The sequence below is a fragment of the Tupaia chinensis genome, unplaced genomic scaffold, assembly GCF_000334495.1.
Source record: "Tupaia chinensis unplaced genomic scaffold, TupChi_1.0 Scaffold000208_1, whole genome shotgun sequence".
Classification (NCBI taxonomy): domain Eukaryota; kingdom Metazoa; phylum Chordata; class Mammalia; order Scandentia; family Tupaiidae; genus Tupaia; species Tupaia belangeri.
This window is the reverse complement of record NW_006159683.1, coordinates 1,377,984-1,384,880: the sequence shown is the minus strand read 5'-3', so window position 1 is coordinate 1,384,880 and position 6,897 is coordinate 1,377,984.

Genomic DNA, 6,897 nt, shown 5'->3' with positions numbered 1-6,897 from the left:
GAGAAAAAGTATTCTTATAGGAATAAACTTTTTTTTTTTTTCAGAAATATAAGACCATTTTGATAAATGTACCAGTGAGATAGGGAAGGAGAAAGAGGAACATGAAGAAGCTTAGATTTGGGCAATGTTTAATTTTACATTTTTTTACTGCATTTATTTGTTTGTTTATTATTATTGGGTTGTCGGAAAAGTCATGACACACTTTCGCATAGAAAAACATGGAAAAATACGTCATGACTTTTCCAACAACCCAATAATATTTTTAATGCTGCTTACTATGGTAACTTTCCACAACATAGAAAGCAATGGAAAAGCAGACATTAATCTCCCCACTTCAACATTCCATATCTTTTCTGTTTTCCCCAATCATTATTTTTATTATTCTAATTATTTTTATAAAACAGTCAATTGCTATTTCTCGTTTTGCTTGTAAAAATACTTTGCCCATCATGAAATACTTCTCAGACCAATCCAGTTGAGAATACTATACATGTCATCATCAACAGTTAATAACCCCTATCTGTTTCTCACTAACGTCCTGTCTCTCTATTGTTCACTTGCTATCTTTCTCTATCCTCTTCTCTTCACTTACCCCATTCCACACTGTCCTATTCTCATTAAGTACCTTCACTGTGTTTATGTCCTCCGAATTTTTGCTCTCTATTATAGAGTGCGGATAGTCGGTATATATTGAGTGGATACATACAATATCTTTCTTTCATAGCCTGGCTTACTTCACTCAGCAATAGATCCTCCATATCTGACCATTTTCTATCAAATTCCAGGGTCTTGTTATTTTTTATGGCTGAGTAGTATTCCATAGAGTATATATACCACACTTTTCCAATCCATTCATCAGTTTGTGGACATTTAGGTTGGTTCCATGTCTTGGCAATTGTGAATAATGCTGCAATAAACATGGATGTGCAAGCACTTTTCTGACTGAGCGTTCTCCTGTCTTTTGGGTAAATACCCAGAAGTGGGATTGCTGGATCAAATGGTAGTTCTATTTGTAGATCTTTGAGGAACCTCCATATTGTTCTCCACAGTGGTTGAACTAGTTTACATTCCCACCAACAGTGTAGGAGGGTTCCCTTTTCACCACATCCCCGCCAACACTTATCACTTTTTATATTCTTAATCTTTGCCATTCTGACAGGGGTTAGGTGGTATCTCATTGTGGTTTTTATCTGCATCTCCCTTATGATGAGGGATGTCGAGCATTTCCTCATATGCTTTTTGGCTGTTCGTATGTCTTCCTTAGAGAGACTTTTGTTCAACTCACTTTCCCATCTTTTAATCGGGTTAATCATTTTTTTTCGCAGAAGGCACTTGAGTTCCCTATGTATTCTGGTTATCAATCCCTTGTCTGAGGCATATTTAACAAAAATATTTTCCCATTCTGAGGGTTGTCGGTTCACACTTGTTACTGTGTCCTTTGCTGTGCAGAAACTTCTTAGTCTAATATAGTCCCACTTGTGTATTTTAGGGATTATTGCCTGTGCTTTGGGAGTCTTATTTAAGAAGTCTTTGCCTACTCCAATGTCTCCCAGAGTTTCCCCAGCATTTTCCACAAGTAGTTTTATTGTCTGAGGTCTTAGGTTCAGATCTTTGATCCATTTTGAGTTGACTGTTGTTAATGGTGAAAGATGGGGGTTCAGTTTCATCTTTCTGCAAGTGGATACCCAGTTTTTCCAGCACCATTTACTAAAGAGGTTTTCCTTTTCCAAATGGATTGACTGATATCCTTTTAAAGTTTATTTATTTATTTCTTCCATGAGGGAGAGAGAACACCCACTAGGATCCTGGCACTATGATCTAACCCCAGCTTCCACTCAGCCCTGGACCATGGACACACGTGTGCTGGGCAAACACAGGGAGGTCTCTAGACTCTAACCAGGAAGCTTCCATGTGGAGAGAGAACTTCATGGAATGTTGTGTTTTACCACTATACCACTGTCTGATCCCTATAATGTCTACATTTTTTAGTGAAAGGTGAAGACGCTGATGTAATAGAGAATGTACCTCTGTCCACATATGCATGTAGTTGATTAACTTATTAGCATGCTAAGCATCCCACCATTAACTTTGTCTGGTTTTATCATGTATCGTTCACTTTCCTTCCTCTTCTTGTTTTTCTGTACTTGGGGCTGCTTGTGTAACCGCTTAGGCACTGCAGGACAGGATTCTGATAAAGGCCAAGTGTCTGGCCAAAAAGAAGCCTGCATACATGTACTTAACTTGTCCCAGGGAAAGTGCAGTCACTCTTCTATACTGGTTGATACATTGATATATTCCAGGTCCCTTGCTCCTGACTTACAGATCCTAGTTGAAGCCATCATTCCTTGGCCTCTTTCTCATGACCCCTATCCCATTTAAGAGTCATAATTGAGTTCTCTTGACCACTGCAGGACTCTTGCTGCCACCCGGATGCAACTCTTCCATCTCTGGAGAGGTTGCTGCTAGTCCAGTGGTTCTCAGCAACATATTAGCGGTGGAAAATAATAGTAGCCATAGCTATTGTAACGTAATAGGAACACAGTAGCAGCCATAGTTATTCTATAAGAATCTTTTGACATGTATTTAATAGGTACTTGCTACGTGCCAGGTAATGCTAAGTCCTGGAGTGCATACTGGGTGAAAAAAAAAAATTCTTTCCTTGCAGCCTAGCTTAGAACAGTTCTCATTCATTTCTCTCTCAAGTCACTGGAGCTAGGTATTTGAATTGCAGTCAGCCAGTCAGTTATGTCGGACCCATCACCCAAACCATTAGACTACAGAGCCTGGTTCTCATTCATTTCTTTTTTATGTCTATCATTACCATCTGTCATTACCATCGGTTTTTGAGGGCCACTTGTTTGCTTTGAGAAGTACTTCTCTTATTGAGCCATTTATCTGCCAAATCTGATCAGGAAGAGCTGCTGGCACGGTGGTACATTGCAAAAGCTTTTCACCATCTAAATATTGAACCCCTGTTCTGATGACGGAGAGGTATACAGTCATATGTTGCTTAACTACAGAGATTTGTTCTGAGAAATATGTCCTTAGGCAAGTTCATCTTTGTGCAGATAAACACCATAGAGTGTATTACACAAGCCTAGGTTGTATGGTGTGGCCTATTACAATCTCACAGGAACACTGTCTGCATAGTCTGCTGTGCACCAAAATGTTTTGTGCAGTGATGACTACGTACTGCTCTTTTTTCAGTATACATTTACTTCTTACATTGGATGTTTCATCTCTTACTTTTCTTAGTCATTAACTGCCTTGCATTAATTATTATTTTGAATTGTCAAAATATACGTAATAAATTTGATTGACATTCTCTTTTTATTTTTATTGCCTCCTTATGTTACATTTGCCCTTTTCTTCTCTCAATTTGCTATTTCATATTATCATCTGGGGAAATAGCAGCCATTTCCTCAAATGGTATTGTTCTGTGTTTCTCGCCCCTTCTCTCACCTGAAGCAAGTTTACAATGCAATTGTTTGACATTTCTCTGAAAACGATGTGTACAGTGAGATACACCAGGCCTGGTCTCAGGTCCTTCATGTCCACATGGTGTAAATCTGTATCACCTCATTTCTAATTAGCCTTTCTTCAGGATGGTTGTTTTTAACTTGGCTTTCTAATTACTTTCATGTAATAACACATTCTATTTCTAGAGGTGTTGGTAGTTTTGTCAGGATACCTTCAGGTACATAGCTCCTTCTGGCAAGTTCATACCCGTTCCCTGATTGCGAGTAAGTCTTTCTGCTCAGTGACAGTTCCTTACCTGGCTTCTATGTGCTCACCCTTCCTCTTCCAACCCCCTTCTCTCTCCATCTCTGTTTTCCCTAAGAAAACTATTTCATTAGCAGTTCATTTGCAGCAAGTATCCTAACTTCTTTGAAAGAAAAGATGAGCAGGCTTCCAATAAAAATGCAAATAGAACAAGACAGTTAACATCAGAAAGAAAGATCAGACTTCTCATTAGAGACAACTCTATGGGGCTTTCAGCAGTAAACCTCTGAAAAACTGGCAGCTCTTATAAATCAAAGACAAGAGGTATGAAAATAAAGTAAAACAAGATCAGGGATATAACCTACATATTGTATAAAGTAGAGGAGAAAAGGTACAGTGGTATATAATTTTACGCTCCAGTATTGTGATCTGCTGAGAGAAAAATGTTTCCTTCGGTAGGAGTTGAGTAAAGAATTGGTAGAGGCTGAGAAATAATGAAATAAGGTATGGGAAAAGTGTCAGACAAAGAAAAGGATGAGGGAAAAGTGAGCTGTTTTCTGAAGATGTAAAGCTATGATGTTCTAGAAACTTGAAGAATCTTCACAGGTTCATGGTGCTCTAGCTCTGTACTAATCCCAAAGCCACTGGCCCCATGAATCTACGGAGTACTTGAACATGGCTAGTCAACACAGAGATGTGCTCTAAGTGCAAAATACATACTAGATTCCAAATCTCAGCATGACTCTGTATAAAATACCTTATTAATAACTTTTAGATAGTTTACATGTTGAAATGGGAATTTTAAAATATATTTGAGTATATAAAATACTTTTTAAAAATAATTATTAATTTAATATTATTATTTTTTAATTTGATGAGAGAGAGAAAGTGACAAAGCAAGCCACCAGGTCCAGGACTTGAACTGTGGTCAGCCAGGTAGGAGTCCAGTGCCTGAACCACCATACCACCTGCTGGCTCCATAATACATGCTATTACAATTCATTTCACTTTTTAATTTTTTAATGCAAGTATAGAAAATTTAAAATCACATGTGTAAATTGATTATATTTCTACTAGTCAGTGCTGGATTAGCCAGGTGCTCTGTTGGTGTGTCTTCTGTTTCTGTGGCATTTTAATGCCTACCTCTGTAGCAAATTAACTTTATGTGCGTTGGTTTGACCTTTTCCTCATATTTTTCTTATGAGATGGTTGATTTTTTTTTTAGGTAGTAGTTTTATCAATTTGGAAATTTTAATTACAAAAAAATAAAAGAGATAAGCAAAGAGAATGTACAACATAATTGGAGAATTATTTTTATGGATAAACCCTGGAGACAACCTCTGAAATAAAGGATTTTTTAAGTATTTTTGAAGCGAGAACTCCTAGTAAATTTTCAGTATTGATAGATACACCATACAAATGCAACTTAGAAAATAAACTACTTCAGAATAACTCTCTTTTACTGCTATTAGTAAGAGTAAATGTTATGGGACCAGCAGATGGTGTAGCAGTTACATCAGACTCCCACATGGCTGACCGGGGTTTGAGTCCTGGGCCTGGTGGCTTGAAAATCATACTGGGCACAGGTGTGTGCATGTGTGCATGCCCAAGATTCTGGGAGGAGAATGGAGGAGAAGGGATTGGGGTGTGGCCATTTCCCCGGGTGGGGGGTGATTTCTCACTTTCCCTCTCACGGTCTGTCTCTCTCTTTTTCAGGTGAGTACACACACCCTAAGGCAAAAACTGAGAAGGGGAGGGAGTTAATATTGTATCTGTTTGAAAAAGAGAATTGTGAACAGTTGTTAAAGAGAGAGGATCTGCTTTTCTAAGCATTGCTCTTCACAGCCATCCCCTTCATCATAGATTTTGAGATTCGGTCAAATAGGTTGTTTTTTCTTTTTCTCATTTCTAACTTTGAAAATTAAGTTTGCACACATTTCTAACATGTGTGTCCATATCACATAGGCATGTGGCTATTCTTAAGAACCCTACTACCCAGGACTGAGAAGGAAAAAGTTGTCTGGCTCTCAGTTCCATCATGTTCTAGATCTGTGGTCTTGGGCAAGTTACTTCATCTCTCCAAGCTGAATGTTTCTCAAAGGCAACATTTAGGTAATCATAATAACTACTCATTGGAGTTTCATGAAGATTAAGTGAGATGATTACCCAAGGTACTTAGCACGGTGTTGGGCACATGAATGTTCAATAAATATGAACTGATCTTATAACATTGATTCTGAAAACAGAACCTTCATTTATCTCTCCATAGTTTGGGCCATTTTTCTTCAAGTGGGTTGAAACAACAAAAAGCTAAGTGATTTTTCCCAACATTTTAATGAATTAAAAGCACTCTTGGCATTAGAACTGATATTTCAACCCTTCTATGCCATGGGCCAGGAGCCAGGAATTATTGCTGGCCACAGTTCAGATTCTGGGAGAGAAGCTGGAGTGACTACAGTTCTAACAGCCATTCGTGGAAGTCAGGAACCTTACACTGATGCAGACTCTGACATTTTTATCACTTATGCCTCATAGGCACTGACGGGGCTGAGGATGACCCAGTTAAACTCAGGCAGCCAGAGCTAGTTGAGAAAGGAATAGGATTAGATCTTTTCCATTTGGGAGTGAAAATGGAAATAGGAAGGGTAAGCAGCATGCAAAATAGTGATTTTGGCAAGGTATAGACTTACATCCGTCTCTGAGAATCTAATACACATGTGATAGTAACAAGGACATTTGACTGCCAGACTACACCTGGCCTCTGGGCTTCATGAAATGACGATAATTGAGGGTCTTATTTAAATCAGGGACCTCTGTCAGAAGAACCTGGGTAAAATGGTAGGACTCAAGGCTATAGGGGAAATCTAGCAAAGGTAGGGTCATAGTCCTGGGGCACTGGACTGGAAACTGGACACTCGGGAAAAGATCTATTTACTAGAATTCAGGCTTCGATGAGAAACATGGGGATCTCACGAACAGGTAGAGACTAGTTTTGAAGATTAAGCCTTAATAGATTTGTAGCAAGAATATCTTGCTGATTTTTCTTTCAAGAATATTATTGATCTAATATTGTCCCTTAAATCTCTCCTGTCTGAGTTCCAGAGCCCGAAAAAAGCCTGGGTTTACTGATTGGAAATGGGGGAATTAGGCAGAGAGCTATTCAATGTCCTCTCT